At 47.2% G+C, this 20,349-nt stretch overlaps 1 protein-coding gene across 6 annotated transcripts in view; it reads left to right on the plus strand.

The window, feature by feature from the left end:
- The window catches only part of ARHGEF7 (Rho guanine nucleotide exchange factor 7), a 155,074-nt gene that overhangs the window by 38,738 nt on the left and 95,987 nt on the right, over nt 1-20,349 (plus strand). The window lies entirely within an intron of this gene.

Consider the following 20,349-nt stretch of genomic DNA (forward strand, 5'->3'; position numbering starts at 1 on the left):
TGGGTGGGATGCCGCCTGGGCTGCGGCGTCAACACCAAGCTCGTGCACAAGCTGGGTGCACTGCTGGGAGCACCTTCTCCTTTCTCAGACCTCCTGTTTGAGGAGGCCTTTTCCTGGTTCTGACAAGGCTGAACAAGGTGTCCCCTTCTCCATGGCTCTGTGTGTGTGTACACACTGCCCTTCCCCCGGACTGTGAAGTTTGAGGGGCGCTACAGGTGCTCTGGGCCTTGTTTGTGCTCGCGTCCCCAGTGCTGCATGTAGGAGGGGCTCAGTTTCCATGTTTGTTGAAGGCATGAGGCCAAGGAAGGATGTGAGGTGGGTGGCGTACAGTTTAGCTGCCCAGCGCTCAGCTTTGTGCTCAGTTTACACATGTAAGTGCTTGTTGGCTCCGTCTTTTGTAGCTTGTCTTGCAGTGGTCTGACATGTCATTCGGACGTGCCTCATGGGAATGGACTGTCCTTCTGCAGGCAGGATGGCCTCCGGCTCGGCCAGCTGCTGAGGAAGCTTCAGCCTGTAGGACAGATGAGGTTAGCACGGCTCGGTTGTCCTGCGAGGTTGCAGCCTCATGAGTGTTCCCTGTGATGTCACCGTTTTCTGACAGAGCTGATGTACTTGAGTTATGGTTTGTTTGTTCGTTAGTCAGGTACATCCACGGCATTCATTAAATGCCACCATAGGTAGGTCCTTGTCACCGTCAGAAAGTTGCAGCCAAGCACGGTGTGAAATAGATCATGTGGTCCTATAGCAGGCGAGTTGGCAAAAATACCATCTCTGGGCTGGAGGTGAATGAACTTAGGGGAAGCCAAGGGCACGTTGTCAGGTTACATTTGAAACTTCTTTTTATTCAAGTAAGACATCTAGCTTAAAAAAATTATGCTCTGAGACTCAGAAGGAAGGCTCTCTCCGTACCCAGAAGCAAACTTTGAACACTTGGCTCTTTCTCTTGGTCTTCACTTCGCTGTTGATTCCACCTGCTGTGTCTCCTCCTCCTCTTTCTCCTCATATAGTGCTGCCACCTGTGGGATGGCCCATGTGGCCTGCAGCCCAGTGTCCTGCCAGCCTGCCGTCTGTCACTGATCCCCATCATTCAGAGGGTGGTGTCCAGGAGCCTTGCCATAGTGGGTGGGGCTTCTCATGACTTGACCCCTGGCCCCTTCCCCCATCCCTCCCCCATGCTCTTGGGCTTTCTGGTCCAGGCATATCAAACTGTTTGAGATGTCCTAAGCAGTATTTGTTGGTGGGCTCATTTTACAGATAGCGGCATGTGTTCTGTGCCAGCTGCTGTTCTAGTGGCTTCACACATATTAACTCGTGTAAACCTTGTAATGACTCTCATTTTAGATGAGAAATTGAGCTAGAGAGGTTCAGGGACGCAGCCGTGGTCCCTCAACTAGTGAGTGGCTGGGCCAGGTTCAAAGGGGGGTCAGGCTGAGAGTCCTGCCCGCCCTACTGTGGGCCGTTCCTGATGCCCATCTTGTCTCTGTGCCAGGAGCCCCTTGAGGTGTCTGTGTTTGCACAGTTCTCTCTCGAGTCCACTAACGTTGTCTCTCCTGCCCCTTCCGAGGTCTTTCAGAGGGTTGTGCCGTATGCCTGTGTCTCTGGCGCTTTCAGCGGTGTCGTTACTTGTACCTGTGTCTGCCTGGCCTGCTTGTAAGCTCCTTGCAGGCGGGTTCTGTGTGTTTGACGTTCGAGTGTGTGGAGTCTCTCACTTAATGTGCACTAAGCAGATATTTGTTGAATTGGTAAAAACCCCATGGGGTGCCCCGCCAGACCAGTGCCAGGGGCTCCACAAGACTGGAGAGACCCATCTGTTCTCTCTCTCAGTGGAGTCTTTTCTCCCTGTTTTTGCCCCATCCACACCTTTAGTCTTCTTTCTCGTCACTCCTTAAATCTGTATGTTTTACCCCTTCTTTCAGGGCCGTGCTTCATGAACTACTTCCTGCTAAAGTATAACTGCACCCTGGCCTTTTTCGTCATTTGATCAAGTAGGTGGCACTGAGCCTGATGAAGGGGGGTCCGCGTGAGAGGACAATAGCTCGCTGTGCCGTGGGGCCTGAGGAGTCGTTGTGGTCCTGGCCTTCTGGGTGCTCGCGTCTCTCTGGCGGGAGCACAGCGGGAGCTGGCCTGGGGCCTGGCGGTTCTGCTTCATAGGAAGGCTCTTGGACCTATTTACCACCGCAGAGTTTTAGAATCATACAGGACCTTGATCCTGGTTAGAAAACTGGACCTGGGAAATTTCCATAGCTCTGGTCAAGATAAACTGAGGGTGTCCTACAGAGATCAGCACAGGAGAGCCCAGAACAGCGGCGCTGTGCAGCCTCTTTCCCTCTCCGCATGCCTCTGTTGGTGGGGAGGCATTAGCAAAAGGTCCAGAGCTTTCTCCACTCCTTAAACAGGACAGCGCATTTCCGCAGTCCTCCCGGTGGGAAGCCATAGGAGAGCCTGGAGAAGCGGGGGCAATGTGTGTGTTGAAGAAACCCACATGTGACTCCGATCACCCTGCTGTCCCTCTACTCTGAAGGGGCCCAGATTCTCTGTCTTGCTGCAGACTGGTCATAGCCCATGGGTGGGTTTGGAAACAGGCAAGGTAGAGGCACCTGATGGAGATGAGAAGTGTCAGGTATTGGCCATGCTGCGTTCTGCATGCAGGTGGAGTGTAAGGAGGGCCCTGCCAGTGGGGAGGAGGGAGTGCCTGCCCTGTGCTAGAGTCTTCCCCAGCCTGCTGTGGCTTGCAGCTGTCACCTTAGGTGCTGCTGTTCAGCTGACCACACAGGCGCCTGGAGTGTCGCTGCGGGAGCCCTCTTACTAGCCTCAGGAGCATCATCGCTGACCCAGAGTGGGGGAAAGAACTGTGTTTCTATGTATGAAACTTGCATTATCTTAAATTTATTAGGTCACTTGTGCATTTTTCATTTTGTAATTGAACAAGGATATCCAATGTTGGCTACTTGGTGGGGAAAATGCTTTATCGAGGGTCTGTGTTTTTATTTTCTGGTAAGACCTTTTTCTCAGAAAAATGAAACAACGTCAGCCATGACTGCTGGATGGCAAACAGTGTGAATCTGGAACTTGTGCGTGTGTGGTCTTGAGGATCCTGAGATAGTGTGACTCCCTGTTTCTCCGTCCATAGAAAATTCTAGTCACTTAGTGTCATGCCTTTTGACTTCATTCTCCTTTTTTACTTACTATTTCCCACCTTTTTAAAGTCTAGTAAGACAGGCTTCTTTGAATATCTTTTGGTTGTCACTTTTCTATTTTCATTTAAAAACAAATCAAGAAAGTCCCAATGGGCTTGGAGGAAGGGGAATCCCCTCTTTTCCTGACAGGCACTTGCCCTGAAGCAGTTTGCATCCCTGGGGAGTTCCTTTCAGTCCTGGGAACCAGCCCGAGGACAATTCCCAGTGGATAATTGCAAAGCAAAACAAAACCCGAGGCCTTTCAGACCATATTTAGATGTGAAATCTGTGGTTAGTACATTTTGAAAAATAACTTTCTAGCCAGAATATGTTTCGGACCTAATTTATATTAGTGTCTATTGGGTGTTTCCTCTGATGGTTTAGAGACACTCCCTGGTGCTTCCTGTGGCCCTTAGGATTTCCCACTTTGCCCCGAGGCTGAGGCTCCTGGGCTGGGCACCCTTGCTATGCAGGGAAGAGTTGAGGTTAGATCCTGTAGTATGCACTCAGTTTGCAGAGGGTAGAGCTGCTAAAATACTGATTCCAGGGCCCCCTCGTAGGCCGCCTGATTTAATTAGTTTGGTGTTTAAAGCTGGCCCAGCTGGGTCCTTTAAATTCGGGTTTGGTGAGGTCAGGAGAGATCTGCCTGGGAGAGGGAACCGGTCCATTTTCCCACGCTCGCAGAAGAGCGGAGAATCCCGCCCAGCTTAGGAAAGGCAGAGAGGAAAGGACATTTTTCTCTAGCCTTCTTGTTGCAAACCAGGCCATCCCTGCTGTGCTGGGAATCTGAGGGAGATGTGTGTGGCAGCAGTTGAGATCTTGGAGCGACGTGGGGCTTCTCGGGATTGTTCATCTGAGTCCTTGTTTATAGGAAAGGTCTGTGGGTGATGAGTGAAATGCTGTCGTTTTCTACCTAAAAGAGAGGCCAGGGTGGTGAGGGGATGCTAGAGAGAGCCTGATAATCTGCCCTGCCTTCTTTATTTTGAAAAACTGAAAACGAGTAGAAAGGTTGGCAGACTGGTGGAAACACCGTGTGCCTCCCTCAGATTGCCATGTAGACTCTTTCCCTTTGTTCTCTCTCTGAGGGTTCAAACGCAGTTTTGTTTTGCTAACCATTTAAATTACACGGTAGACCTCATGATATTTGCCTCTGAATACTCAGCATGTCCATCTTTAAAATGAGAACATTCTCCTACCTAACCACTTACTGGTGGCACACCCCAGACATTTTACGTTGTCCTGGTAACTCTATCTCAGATACCGTCCATAGTCAGACTTCCCCAGGGGTCTCCAAGTGACCTTGCTAGCTTTTCTTTTTTTGAAAATGTAGGCTCCAGACAAGGGTCATGCATTGCGTGTGGTTTGTCATGTCTTGTTAGTCTCTTTAGTTTCCAGAACGCTTCCTCCACCTTTATCATTTATGACTTAGACATTTTTGAAGAATCCAGGGTGGTTGTCATATAGAGTGTCCTGCAGTCTGGACAGGCTCCGATTCAGGTTAAACATTTTAGGCAAGTGATATTCTGTGTTCTCTTGGGTCATAGCAGTTGACAGGCTCCATACTGCAGCGCTAGATTCAGTCACTTGGCTAATGTGACATCCACCAGGTCCCTCTGTGGTAAAAGTGTCCTTTTCCTTTGTACTTAGTACATAATCTGTGGGGTGGTGTGCCAAAACCTTTCACCTGATGCTCCTGGCATCCCCTGATGATCCTTGCTGAGTTATTCTTGTGGTAGTAGCCAGATGGTAGTGGGACCATTTGGCATGAGGTTGCCTTTGGGACCTCAGGCTCTGGACCAACACCACCTTTGAGGGTGGCGTTGGGCATCTAAGCTAGAGAGTTGTGTGCATTTTGGCATGTAGAAGAGGAGAAGATGTTACCTCTGCTTTCCAGAATCCGAAGATTATATGGTGTCATTTGTGACTTTAGCCATTCTCTTCTGAGCTCTGTTACTTTTGTACAAGCCTTCCATCGTCAGGCAGCAAGTCAGTCTGTGACTCATAGTGAAGCCATGAGCTGGAGTTTATCCACATGGACTTCAGGTGTGAATAGAAAAAAAGTTAATTGAAGAGGAAGGAACAAATACAGATAGGACATTTTCGATTGTATGCATGGGAAGAAATGATAAAAATGCAGAAGAAGTAGAACTGTAATAACTTTTAAAACTGTATAGTAGCAGCTTAATAGTAATAGTGACTGCTTGCTGAGTGGCTCCTGAGTACCGGAGTAGCCGAAGGCGGTGTCAGAAGGCAGAGGCAGTTAGCTCCAGTACGCAGGCGAGAAACTGATGCATAGCCTGGTTAAATGACATGCCGATCTCAGTCTTTACCGACAGAACTGGAATTTGAATCCAGGTTTATGAAGATTCCAGAACTCCTAAATTTAGAACTAATCAGCTGCAGCAAGGAGATGGCGCAGTGCAGCGGTGGAGCCCTATACAAGGGAAGAGGGCTGACCGAGATTACGGACACTGGGCATTTGATCTTTTCAGGGAGCTGTGCAGTGTGGTGCCATAGTGTCTGATGCGGGGTCGGTGAGCCGAGGAGTCGAAAGAAAGATTTCTTTAGACTCTTAAGATCTGGCAGTAGTGCTCTTTTATTTAGAGAATAGTATAGAATAGCATGGGGACAGGACCCATGGGCAGTCAGAGCTTCTGCTGCCGCCGCTTCTGCTGCCCCCGCTGGCATGGGGACAGAGCCCATGGGCAGGCAGAGCCGCTGCTGCTGCCCCCACTGGCATGGGGACAGGACCCATGGGCAGGCAGAGCTGGTGCGTGGGGACAGGACCCACGGGCAGTCAGAGCTCCTGCTGCTGCCCTGAGTTGAGGGTTAGGGCTAAATTTAAGGCATGGGTATGTGAGTCATCTCTTTACAAGACAAAGGAAAAAAAGTTTAAATGGTACCAGTGCCGGTAGGGTCCGGCCATTGGGTGGTCCCACAACTTTTAGATAAGAATCAAACCGGATTGAGTAAATGGCAGAAGTCACCGCTCAAATATTATCTTCAGCTAAAGACAAAGGAGGATTTTGGGGTGGGGGGTCAGTTACATGAGGTTGCCAGACAGTAAACAACTTAAGTTCTTGCCTTCCCCATTAAGAGTTTCCAGAGATAAGGCCATCCCCCCTTCCTCCTGGCGCAGAGAGGGAGTCATGGAGATTTCCTTCACAAATGCAATTGTTTCTGATCAAAGGGCAAGCAAATTCCACTCCTCGGAGCCTGATTCTCATCTGCAGTTTTAAAATTAACCAGCCTAAAAATCCTCATCATAAACTGTTTTAAAATTAAGCAGCCTAAAAATCCTCATCATAAACCCCCCCTGAACCCATTTGGCCCCGAAATCTTTTGGGGATATGGACGATGGTCAGTCTTCTGTAACTACTTCCGGCTGTACAAGGTCGTAGAGCTGTCCCTAAATGGGGCTATGGGTACAGGTAGGAGGCTCAGCGGACCGGAAGGCTGCGCCCATGGCATTCAAGGCTGACAAGGTGTACAGATCCTCTGGCGATGAGAGAATCATTTGATGAGAGGTGGTCCAGGAGGTGAAACTTTGTTGACATGTGGAAGACAAACAACGAAATAGACAACAAATTATAATAAGAAATACAAGTAAGATGATTAACCCAATGAATAAGATTTTGGTAGTAGTCCAGAAACCTGGACTTGACCAAGAGTTCAACCAATCATTTAGAGATAGGGTAGGGTCAGACATGGACTTAATTTGATGGTTCATATCAGATAGGAAGCCAGAGATATTTTGATGGTAGTCAGGAATATAAACACAACATTCAGTTTTTATAATTGCACAAGTGCTCCCCTGTGCTGCTGTGAAGACATCCAGTGCCATTTGGTTTTGGAGGACTGCCTTACGCATTTGGGACACTTCTAAACCAAGCAGCGAAAGGCTATGTTGCATATCATTTAATGTTTTCATAGTAAATTTGTTTAGAGCTTCCATGTGCCAGATGACAGATGACACTTTCGATTCCTAATTGGGGAAGGAAAATTGAGGCAACGTGGTCATACCAGTGGAAGACAGAGCGGGTCCAGCGCTGTTGCAGGTTGGGTAGGTTAGCAGGAGGAGATATAGTAAATGTAGTTTTACCTTGCATCCAGACGAAGCCTAGGGTGCATCGTCCAATCCATCCAGGTGGCAGCCAAGGCCATAAGTTGGAGCCACATAGCCACCGAGTGCCATTAGGGGCTAACCAACGTACACTGGGCCATCTATCCCAGTCAGTCCCAAACCAACCAGTATTTCTTAAGGCTATGATATGAGAACACATATAATGGGGAATTTTCCCCATAGGTCGGGTGCTATTAGGCCATGTATCACAGGTGTGATTGCTTTGTTCCCAACATAGAGTGGCCTTTTGACTGAGTTGACCACTAGTAGGGGTGAGCCAAATATATTCGTCCCAAATTTGATATAGTCCACCCTGTGTATATCGATAAGCTGGGGACTTTACCTTTGGAACTTTTTGTTTATGATCCACCTGTGACAAGGCAAATCTAGTTAGTATTTGGGCAGTAGTATTGAAGGAAAAGGTTTGATTGTGGCCAGGGTACTCCCAGGTGTCAGAGACGGATGGCCACAAGGAGACATGATTAGTAATAGATGAATCTTGTAGAGGAGAAGAGTTAGAATCTAATATCCATAAATGTGTACTATAGTTTCTAATGAAACATAATTTTTTCTCTCTAAAATCGCCTCATTTTTATAAAAGATAGTCAAATTAAGATAAACCAGTTTGCAAAACAAGTGTAATTTCAATGAAACTTGGTCCAATTATTTACATAAGTGCAGCAAGAATAGCAATTGATTATACAGGCTCTTTTAAATCTGCTTTGCTGGAATTTTTTATGAGGAATCTCAGATTGAACTGTAAAGGCCTCTCGAGGCCAGAAAAGCCAAGCCAAGGACTTGCCATCAGATTTTGCCTGCATTACCTCCAGATTTGGGTGGACTCCTCTCTCTTCGAGGTCCTCCAAAATATTCTGAGGTTCCTTGCACCTGCCAGATAAGCAAGTTTCCTTACTTACCGGGTAAGATTGCCAGAATCTCTGTAAACAAGGTACCAGGCCCATGATTCCAAGTGGCTGTATTCCAGAAAGTCCAATCTTTGTTCCTGAAAAGCTGTCTTGTCATATCTGAGCCTGTATGTTTCAAATATGACATTCCAGTCAAAGCCTTGGTAATATAACCAATGTGTCCTGTTATAAGGAGAATAGGTTCTTATTGAACTTATGCAAATAACTATATTGCCACGAAATAACCATGCTCACTCACAAAGAGTTTCTAAATTCTGGAGGGATCAGGTAGGGAGAAAAAGATAAATGTTTCAGTTTCGCTCATAACGGTATAACTTCACTAAATCGCTGTAAGTCATAGTCAGCATAAGAGAAAAGATTTCCTTAAATCTGAGAAAACAAAACAAAACATTAAAACTCAACAATATTTCAAACAGAAGTCATAAAAAGTTATAATCATCCTCATCAGTTCACACAGTCCTGTATAATCAATTCTTGAGCTTAATCTTCTGTTAGCAGATCTATGAGCTCAGTTTCTGTTAGAATTCTGTAATTTCTTACCCAGTTCAGTTCTATGATCTGAAAGTTTATCAGAAACCTATAGTTTAGAATCTTGTGTCATAATCCTTTCCAGGATTTTCTCTGAAGATGAAACATATTTGCAAAAGCAAAAAGCATCAGAGTAAAACAGCAACTATCTGTAAATGGACAAAAGACTCAAAAGGGCAATTGACAAAGAAACTTGGCTACTTCTGTGACATACAACACTTCAAGATAACAATTGGAATTACAACCGATAACCAGGACAGATCAAAATTTTAGGAATGCTATATAATTTTAAGACATCTATATCAAATAGCATTTACCCACATAATAACACCTGACAAAGTTTATCATCACTTATTTGACAATGCTTCCCATGTAATTTAGTTTTTTCAAAAGAAACCCTTTTATTCAGGACTTGAATATTTTTGACGAGAAGCTTGTCAAAAATATCAAAAGACTTTAAAACGCTTGTTCAAACAATGCTCACTGTGAAATAATGCTCAGGTATCTATTCAAAGTGATAACAGAAAGAGTCAAAAATCTTAAGAGTGACCTCAGTCATTATTTTAACAAAACAGATTTGTCTTTTAGGTAGAGTTAGAGCGGCCAAAAGTTCAAGAAAATTATCCTTTGAGAGAAAACCAAATTTTAATTTCTGTACCAGCTTATTTTTAACATTAAAACTCATTCACTTAATTGGATTTACTTTAATCTTAGTCTACTTGGCCAGCCATAAAACTCCTTTCAGAAGGTCTCTTCACAAACCTTCTACAACTTTCTTTTTGCCTTCAGAATTTGTCCCAAAGTCTTTCTTTTTTCCTTTCTAGTACATTTGGACAAATTTATCATTCTTAACCCATCAAACAAAAATACTTCCATTCTTTGTACCTTCTTTACTGAAAACTTACACCTTACTTTCCTTGAATACAGAGCTGTTTTCCTTATTAATTCCCAGTAGCTTTAATTATATAAGTTAATAACTTTTAACCCTTAACAGACCCTAGTAAACACTGAAAAGGTAAGCAATCTTTTATATCAGCATTCTAAACACTTCATAATTCCTAGAAACACGCCGCTTCACAATAAAACACAAGGCACGCTTTTTAATAGACCCAAATGCTTTTAGCCTCTTTACAATAAGAAGCCAAAAGTAAATAACTTAGGTACGTTTAGCAATAATGTTTCAGTGTTCTATCCAATTCAAAAACGACCCAGATACTCAGGTTTTTATCATTTAACTTAACTTGGCAAAACTCAAGATTGTTACCCAAAAGAATTTCGAAGCAGTTTTTTTCAAGTATACAGACCATAAAACAGTTATTGTACCCACTTTTATCTATTTAAACCGTTTGTTTCCAACAATTATGTTCAGATTACCTACGAAAATGTCATGAGACATTAGACAAAACTGGTCATCATTTAAAGCTATTATTTTACTGACGAATTTACCAGACAACGTGAACTTATTTGACTAGTAAACCCAGGCTGTATGCCTGCATCATATGCAAATACCAACAACTCTTGAGGGCATGCCTTTTCAATCAAACCAACAAACTTAAACAAGCTTTCATTTACCAAAGGTTAATTCACATCACGTTAACTTGAAAGACATTGGATTAATTTCTACTACATTTAGAATTTATGTAAGCGCTTACTTTAAGCCAATTAAACAGAGCTCTTAATTTTGGTAATACCATCCGGAGGTAAAATATCACACATATAACGTACACATAGACACACGTACACAGAGACTGCACAGCTATTGTTACAGCTATTGTTTTTTACCAATATTTGTGGAGAAGATACTCAAGATGCTAGATTTTTTGCAAGGGCACGCTTATGGCCGTCGTTTTGCCTTTCCCCTCCTCTCTTTTTTCCTTTTTTTTTTGCTTCAGTCTTAGGAATTAGTGATGGGCTAGATAGTAGTTCCTGGAGAGGGGAGATGATAATCCTTTTCGTGATAAAGGAACTAGGTGGAATCTGAACTGCCTCTAGAGCTGTATTTCCAGTCTTGCAAGGATTTTCTAAGGACAGTTGGTCTTGATTTCCCAGAATCTGGGTTGTAACTCAAATTACATTCCAGGTTGATCTACCTGTCCACTTGCATCACAAAGGCAGAGAAACCCCTCACATTTTCTCCCAGATGGAGTTAGAATGCATCCGCAGGGTGGGTCTCTGGGGATGCTCAGGGGCCTTCCCTGTGGCGGTAAAGCCAGTGTCCAACTGACAGCACCTGGAGAAAGGGTGCAGAGGCCGATTGCGGGTGTTGACATAGTTATAAGATTTAATCAAGTCCCGCTCAGCCTGGGCACTTTGTCTCCGAGCCAGCACAGTTGGGGTAGGGAAGCAAGAGGCAAAGGCCTGGAACTGGCTGGAGGCACTCCCAGTGCCAAGGTTGAGAGTTAAATCCCTGGCAAAAGGCTTAAGTTCTGATTTTACAGAAGGTCAAGGTTCTGCTCAGGTCCAGCCTGAACTTTAACCCCAACCTGGTGACAACAAAGGAGGTGATGAACAAGACACAAAGAAAGCAAAAGAAGAGATCAGACCTTGCCCTCCTGGCCTCTTCCAGAGGGTTATCAAGATAAGAGTCACACAACAGTTCCTGTGCTGGGACACACTACCCTAGCACGACAGTTCACAAAATGAATCACAGGTCTCCTACCCTCATAGCCGACTCAGTAGGTGACTAAAATACTCAATGAGTCAACCGTCAAGAGAGGGCACCCCCACTTAGGGTTGCTGGGGTGATCAGGCCCAGAAACCCAAAGTTGGGGCTCCCAGGGGTGGAGCCTTTTACTCTTTAAAGATTTCTTTGTTTCCCAGTTGCAAAGCTCAAACGGAGACGAAAATGGCCATTGTAACTCTAAGAGAGACAAAAGAAACGGGTTCATTACCATGAAAAATCCCCCCTGAACCTAGGGCAGTGTCCTACCCATTGTTCCTCCTGTGGCGTTCCTATAGCAAGGGGTGATGGGGGCGTCCCCCGGCATTGCATCCCTTGTATACCTTCCCTGTTATGCCTGGCAGTAACAGGTGCCTGGTGCCTATTCTGCCTGGCAGCATAGGCCTGGTGAATGGTCCCCGAGAGAAAAGGAGAAAAGGATAGAGAAAAACAGTGAGGAATTTTCCATCAGTCTGGGGGACATTCTACCCAATTGCATCCTGGAGCCATTCTCCCAAGAAGGGGTTCCCATACTCCACCAAAGGTTAGAGTTTGGTACTTTCCTTGAACTGGAGTCCCGAGTGGGACTTTCCTCGCAGTTCAGAGCGTGGTCAGGTGCCAGAGGGAGGGATCCCAATTCCAGCCTTAGGAAAAGAAACCTTCCACGGGAGTCTTGGAGATTGGTGGCCGTCCTAATGACTTAAGTGGCCGACCCGCGCCCACGTAAAATTTGTCTATTAGAGATAGAGTCAGGAAGGAATGGATTAATTCATTCGCCACCACCCTGAGGCTTAAGGTACTGATTCTCTTCAAGCTGAATGCCACAATTTGCCCCATAGAGTAGCCATGGGCAGCAAACGTGGATTCATACAGCCATCCAAGAAAGTTCCCGATGGAGAAGTGAATTTAGATCCATCCTCGAAAAAGAGAAAGGCACAAGGAAAAGGGCACTTACCAGAACTCGAGCTCACAAGCCGATGAAGCAAGTCCCCGTACGGGCCACCAGAAATGATGCGGGGTCGGTGAGCCCGCATCAGTGTCCATGTATTTAGAATTCTTAATAAACTTTTTAATGCAGATATAAACAAACTGCATCCTGCAAACGAGAGGGAATTTACTTAAGATTTAGGATGGTTTATTGCAAAATGTTAGTCTGCTACATAGCCCCATCGTTTTGGGTGTGATGAGTAATTCAATTAAAGCCATTCAGTATAGTGAAGGATTTATAACCTGGAAAAAAAAATAAATTAGAACCAATGGGTCATTAGTAACTTTGTTTAATAAGCTTGAGTAAATTCTGTCCTTGTTGAATTTGCTAATTGTTTATCTCGTACTTAGCAGAGAATTTATTAAAAATTCATATTGCACAACTTTATGCATTTTGTGTGTGTGTGTGTGCTGGTTATAATGTAAAATGCGTTTTTTATTATGGATCAAGGTCAGGAATCTGAAGAACATCAAGCAAATGGAGATGTTTGAAGGACCCAGACGAGGCAGCTGAGGGGATGGAAAGTTTGTGTAGGAAGAGTTTCATGCTGTCGCAGCTTCAGAGTTGACAGGTGTTCGCCAAGAGAGACCTGGAAACGCCTTCTCACTGTCTTCTAGCTTCGTGCTGGGAACTCAGCTTAGGCCTGGTCCTGGAGGACCAGGTGGTCTCATTGGTGTCTGGGTGCACTCCTAGGAAGGCCACCCCACTGGTCAGATGCGATGAGGCTGCAGCAGCCTGTGACCAGAGCACTTAGTGCATAGAGTATGTTCTAAAAAATTGAAGAGCGGGCTGGCCCCATGGCGTAGTGGTTAAGGTTGTGCACTCTGCTTTGGTGGCCCAGGGTTCGTAGGTTCAGGTCCCGGGTGTGAACCTACACTGCTCATCAGGCTACACTGTGGTGGCGTCCCACATACAAAATGGAGGAGGACTTGCACAGGTGTTAGCTCAGTGACAATCTTCCTTAAGCAGAAAGAGAAAGAGAGGCAATAGATGTTAGCTCAGGGCCAATCTTCCCACCAAAAAAACAGAAGAGCAAGTTTGTATTTCATTGTGAGTGGAGAAGGAAGTGTTTCTCCAGGTGATGTTAGTCAGTCTGTGCATAATTTATGATGACTTTCCTTGAGCCCAGTGCCTTGCCCTGAGCGAATGCACAGATGTGCAGGATGTGTCTGCTGGAAGCATCAGGGAGCATTGTGTAGCATGAGAAACGAATACATGTAACTAGGATGTAGGGCAGTGGCTATAAGTCCTGCAAGAGGCACAGTGACATGGGGTTGAGATTTAGAGAGAAAGAGACCCTTCAGATGGCCAGGCTTAAAAAGGCGGGTGTGATAAAGCCTGCCACTGCGTCCTCGTTGGCCTCTGGGCTTCTCAAGTTGATTTGTTGAGTTGAATGAACAAAACGTCCTGGATTTCTTTTTTTTTTTTGGAGGAAGATTAGCCCTGAGCTAACTGCTGCCAATCCTCCTCTTTTTGCTGAGGAAGACTGGCCCTGAGTTAACATCCATGCCCATCTTCCTCTGCTTTATATGTGGGATGCCTACCACAGCATGGCTTGCCAAATGGTGCCATGTCCTCACTCGGGATCCGAACCGGTGAACCCTGGGCCACCGAGAAGCAGAACATGCAAACTTAACCACTGCACCACTGGGCCGGTCCAAAACGTCCTGGATTTGATGAACTGTCTTAAATAGGAATTAAAGGGGAATCTGAATTGTGGCATTCTGGTCCTAACTGCCCAGGGTATGTGATACCTTGACCTTTGGGTGGAAAATTTCAGTGTTATCTTGGAGATTATAACAGATATGGAGGGGAATTGATGCTCAGCCTAGGCAAGTGCCCAAGCATTTAAGAGAGCATTTCTAAGTTGAGAAATTAGACCCAGGACTTAGGACTCACATATAGCCTTACAAGGTAGAGCTAAGACCAAGAAAGAGTAAAAAGTCCCAGGGAGGCAGTGAGCCAGCGGTCACATTGCACTCACATTACGTTGTCGTGTCACACTAGCAAGCTTTATTAAATGGTACTTATTTTGAAATAAGTATGCAGTGCACATATACTGGAAACCAGAAATTAAGTAGAGAAGGCTAGGCAGAGATAGCACATTTTATGGCATTTAGAGTACTGGCACCTGATTTTTTAAAAAACAGACATTCTGCATGAAAATATGTAGTCTTAAGCTTGTTTTTTCTTGGCTTTATTTCTTGCTGAAAGTGTTTGAACCTCTGTGTCCGGATATTTGACGGCATCTACCCTCAAGTCTCACGCCAGGCACCATCTGCTGCTCTGTCTTTTCTCGTCACTCAAACTTCCTTTGAACTTTTCATTTCTGGTCAAAGCTACATTTGCATAGCATTGAATAGTTTATAATGTACTTGTACTTTCTCATTTTATCATTGTAATAGCTCATCTTTACAAAGCCCTTGGATTTTTACCTATGAAGTCCTCTCTCTCGCTCTCTCTCTCTTTTTTTTTTTTGGTGAGGAAGATTGGCCCTGAGCTAACATCTGTTGTCAGTCTTCCTCTTTTTGCTTGAGGAAGATTGTTGCTGAGCTAACATCTATGCCTGTCTTCCTCTGTTTTATGTGGCTTGATGAACAGTGTGTAGGTCTGGGATCTGAACCTGCAAACCCTGGGCTGTCAAAGCAGACTGCATGAACTTAACCACTATGCCACCAGGCTGGCCCCAATAGTCCTCTTCTAATCTGCTTCCTCCTCCGTGTCCCACTGTGACTTCCTTCATGTAGATGCCCGTGAGAGGAAAGGACTTAGTGCACTTGCCCTGCCTCCCGGTTCCCTTGCAACACCTTGGTATCCCAATTTTTATTATTGCAGTGTTTGGTGATTCTTAATTTTTCAGTAGTTACTTTCATACATTTAAGTAATACACCAGAAACCTGTATTTCTTGATTTTTCGTCTGAGACTTGTGTGTGAGAGATAAGGAACTCTGTGCCTCCACAGGCCCTGGAGGGCTGGACTGAGGGATGGGCACTTGTTACAGGCTGCATGCTGAGGGAGGGCTGGATGGGGACTGTAGAAAGTTCCTGTCGGCTGGGCTGCCTTTTCCTGGGGCTCTGGCCAGAGGGCAGGCTTTGCTGGGGCTGTTTCCGTCTGTGCCCTCGGGTGCGTCTGGGCTCCAGGTGTCTCCAGCGCCTGGTCTGGGGTGTGTGAAGCAAAAAGAAAACCCTGAGAACCCGCTGCTGTGTTGTTCCTTGGTACTGAAGCCCTTAGCCAGTCTGCCTCTCCTGTCCACACTCTGCGGCCCCGTGTGTGAGTGTGTGTGTGTGTATGTGTGTCCTGAAGCCCTTAGCCAGTCTGCCTCTCCTGTCCACACTCTGCGGACCCGTGTGTGAGTGTGTGTGTGTGTATGTGTGTGTCCTGAAGCCCTTAGCCAGTCTGCCTCTCCTGTCCACACTCTGCGGACCCGTGTGTGAGTGTGTGTGTGTGTATGTGTGTGTCCTGAAGCCCTTAGCCAGTCTGCCTCTCCTGTCCACACTCTGCGGCCCCGTGTGTGAGTGAGTGAGTGTGTGTGTCCTGAAGCCCTTAGCCAGTCTGCCTCTCCTGTCCACACTCTGCGGCCCCGTGTATGAGTGAGTGAGTGTGTGTGTCCTGAAGCCCTTAGCCAGTCTGCCTCTCCTGTCCACACTCTGCGGCCCCGTGTGTGAGTGAGTGAGTGAGTGTGTGTGTGTGTGTGTCCTGAAGCCCTTAGCCAGTCTGCCTCTCCCCTCCCACACTCTGCGGACCCGTGTGTGAGTGAGAGTGAGTGTGTGTGTGTGTCCTGAAGCCCTTAGCCAGTCTGCCTCTCCTGTCCACACTCTGCGGCCCCGTGTGTGAGTGTATGTGTGTGTGTGTGTCCTGAAGCCCTTAGCCAGCCTGCCTCTCCCCTCCAACACTCTCTGGACCTGTGTGTGAGTGAGTGTGTGTGTGTGTGTGTGTCCCTCCCTCCCTCCTCCCCTGGTGCCCCCTGCCCTCCCCAGTGGCTCGGGGGAAACACAGCAACTGATCTGCTTCAAATCTTGCTTCTCTCTCTAACTTTTGTCATGCCGTTTTTGGGAGCCTGGTTTTCCCTGTTTGTAAAATGAGAATGGCACAGCACATCTCCCACATGGCACCCAGGGGCCTCAGTGGATGGGATGTCCCCCTTCTTCCCTGCCTGCTGGTGCTCCAGCCTCCCTGGCGATTTCTGTTTGTGACGATTGCTCCTTCACGGAGGACGAAGGCTTATTAACGCTTTTGTTGTGTCAGTCAACTTGCCTCTGTCCTCAGACTTTGTCCCCCCACCAGCTGTTCCTGCAAACTGCACCTAAAATATTTTTCTGGTGTTTCTTGTATAGCTGGTCCCTGTCCTCCTGTTTTGGGTGTTGATACAGTGGAATCCACAAGATCGAATGTGATTTAATTGTCATTTTAGACTGAAAGAAATTGGGGGCATGTTGGGTGAAGGTGCTGTTTATTGATAGACTCCATCATCAAATTCTAATTTTATCCCTGGGGTGTAGGAGTAGGCGGAATTAAGTGCACAATCTGCGGGGGCCAAGAAGGTGAAATTCACTGCTGGATGTCTGTTTTCACAGACCCCCAACAATATGGACCATTTGCGTTAAACTTACATATCACAACTTATTTGAGATTCATTTTTACTCATTTTGTTCTGAAATCACAAATTCCATTTGACAATGTGATAGGACAAAATTATATTTTTAAACTTTGCAAACCACACTCCAGAACTGTGCCGAAAGTCACAATTTCTTGCATCAAAAATAGCTTCCCCATAAACTCGTTGGGAGAGCTGACGTGGCTCGCTGCGTGTGGAACGTGAAGGCTGCGCGAGCCGGGAGGTGCGTTGTCAACCTCACGCTGTGCTCCCGGTTAGTACTGAGGTGGTGGAAAGCAGATGACTTCTCCGCGTTCCCTGGTGTTTTCTTTGTGGGTACACTGGGGTGTCACTAGCAGTGACATTGTTTAGGTGTGAGTCACCACTTTGCCTTTGTTCGGGAGGGCAGGTGGGTTGGAGTTGGGTGGTTGATCATGTCTGGGTCTCTGCGATCCGCCAGCTTGCTGTGGTTGATGGTGAGACTCTGGACGGTGTGTGAAAGCCGTTGTGATGACAGCCCGCTGTACTGCTGCGTCGTCCCGGATCGATCCCGTTGTCTGCATCTGGTTAGTCCCCGTGGCGCATGGGGCTGCCTCGTCTTCCACGTTGAGTCATACGTGTGTGCAGGTTTGCCTGGGGCTTGCAAGGCTCTCCCTGGTGCTCTGTGTCACTGGCCTGGTGGTTGGAGTCAGACAGACCAGCCAGATGCGGCCAAGGTGGTGGGCTTGTTGCCTGTGGCCGGGGCTGTTGGCAGTGGGGTGTCTCAGGAGGAAGGGCGTCCCTGAGACGGCAGCCCACGTGAGGAGAGCAGGGGAAGGGATGACCCAAGGCTCCTGATTTGTGCGAACTACTAATTTCTCCTTTTGTTGAAGCCAGTTTGAATTGGGTCTCACTTGGTTGCAGTTGAAAGATTCCTGAGTAAGAAGATTTTCATTGAATGATGTATGACGCAATCTGCTTTGTGATTAAAATTTGCTTTGAATTTCATTATGTGGAAGATACTCCTGATTCCCAGTTTCACCCGCGAATTTGGAAGCCAGGGCGCAGTGCACTCACTCATTGGGTGGGGGCCCTCCAGGCCTCACTCAGCCTTAGGCTCTCTGGTCGCCTTGGGGAGCCTGTCCTGCTCCTTTGTCAGGTGTGTCAGCACTCGCAGAATGGCTGTAACGTCTGATGCACTCACTTACAAGGTATGGTAACTCCCTGTGAAGGCAGGACACCCATAGTGGGTGTGCATGCTGGTGGTTTTCACTCTCACGGGGAGCATGTGGCATTCCTGGGGTTGCAGGCACCGTAGCTTCCTTCTCGCTCCCGCTCACGATCACTCCATGTCGGGCATTGTCCATGCTGTGAGGACACAAGGAACAGGCCTCCTGCCAACAGCCATGGGGGCAAGCCACCTGTTAGAGACCGTCAGCCTCGAGGAAGTCTTCAGGCCAGAGGCTGACTCCTTGTGGCCTCCCTGTGGGTGACCTGAGCCGCATTCCCCCAGCCAAGTTGCTCTGAACTCCTGACTCCCAGAACCTGCGAGCTCATCATGGTTTTGTGGTGTGAGCCTCTAAGTTTTAGAGTGATTCTTCTGTCAAGGTGGATAACTAATGCAGGCACCTCGAGGTTAAAGGGGAGCTGTCCTGGTGGCTCTCCGTCTCCTGACCCTGCCTTGGCAGCCCAGTGACCATCTGGATAGGTTATCGATCAGTGGGGAGACTGAGGGAGGCTTCTGAGAAGGAAAGAGCTCTTTCAGGGCTAGCTTGCAGACATATTTGTGTGTCTTGTCTTCTTGAGCTTTCCGTAAAGCAGCAATCTTTAGCGGTTATGTGATTACTGTGTTTAGAATTTGGGAAGGAAGGGGAAACCTTGTTTATGTGGAGCAGTAAGTACCTTGTTGGGAGCAGTCTTTCTTATTTTGAATAGCAGAGAATTCTGTGTCTATCTCAGCCAGCTAAGAGGTTTTAACTTTTACCATTCAGTGTTAAAAGGGTCTGACTCTAAATGCCCTAACTGCTTCAGCAGTTCTTCTTTCTTTGTTACTCTTTGTCTTTTGGAGATGTCCTCCCTCCCTTTCCAGGATGAGTTCTGTTGGGGAAATGCGGAATGTGGATGTGTTGCCGGCTCTTGCTGGCTGGTGCTGTGTTCATCAACAGCCCCCGCCCCATGGCTTACGACAGCGGAGGTTGATCCTGGGGCCTGTGTGAGCTCTGCTCTGAGTGTTGTCTGTACTCCAGGATCCAGGGGATGGAGCGGCCCCACTTTGGGCCTGCTGTTCTCGTCTAAAGAAGAACAACGGGGAGCATGGCCCACACACCCAGAGGCTCCTAAAGCTGCTGCTTGGGGCCTGCGTGCGTGGTTCCTGCTCAGAGCTGGTGCCTGTCTTGTGTGCTCGCATGCCATTGGCAGGAGCCCGTGGGAAGGCATGGCAGTGGTGAAGATGCGTACCCCTCTTCCAGGGAGGGGAGTGAATGGAAGACAGCACTGACACAGTCTGCTGCAGAGACCTTGAGTTAGGGAGATGAGGAAGTTGGAAAGTAGTGTGATGAATGTGAAAATTGGATCAGCGTCACCTCTTAAAGCTTGTGCCTTTGAAGCCTCTTTGTTTTATAGCCATGTTCTATTGGTTATGGCTTTCCTGAAAACCACTGTGGCTCTTTCTGCTAAAACAAAGCCATCCCCTTTTGAGTGGAGGTTTACAAAACACGTTTGGGACTTCTCGCATATGCATGCAGGGGTCCCCCTGATAGCACTGCCCTGCCGGGTGGGCACTGGTGGGTCGGTTGATGTGTGTGACACAGCCCCATCTTCCTCAGATGATGGGCGAGCCCTCCTATTTCAGGTGGTAGTTCAGAAACTAAGCTCGATAATAAGTGTGACCATAGAAATAAGGACTATGTCAGAATATTTTTAGGGGACTAGCAAAAGTGGAGGCTGGGGTGTTGACTAGGCCGGATTACCAAGTCTTTGACAGTCAGTTTTAGCCCTTCCAGTGATGTGTCACTGACAGTATTTTCTGGGGGGCTAGTGGTCAGGGTGGGCGGTGGGTGCTCTGAGGAGCTGGTTACTCTGGGCCTCTGTTGGACAGATGTGGGTGGAGCACCTCTCAGGAGAGATAGTGTCCTTCTGATCCAGACGGTGTACCTTCTCTCTGCCATTGGTCTACAGCTGAGTGTCTGCACATCCACGAAGACCACACGCAGTGGTCACCTCCTTTGGGAATCCCTTTCTGAAGCCCTGTGGCAGGTGCTTTCTTTCCTCCTCGAGGCCGAGCCTTCCTGTGGTCATAGCGTCCAGCACAGTGCCAGGGACCCAGGTCTTCCAGCAGCCCTGGTCCCTTCCGACGGCAGACTGCGGCTTGGTTGC

This window comes from Equus asinus, chromosome 11 (genome assembly GCF_041296235.1).
Source record: "Equus asinus isolate D_3611 breed Donkey chromosome 11, EquAss-T2T_v2, whole genome shotgun sequence".
Taxonomy (NCBI): domain Eukaryota; kingdom Metazoa; phylum Chordata; class Mammalia; order Perissodactyla; family Equidae; genus Equus; species Equus asinus.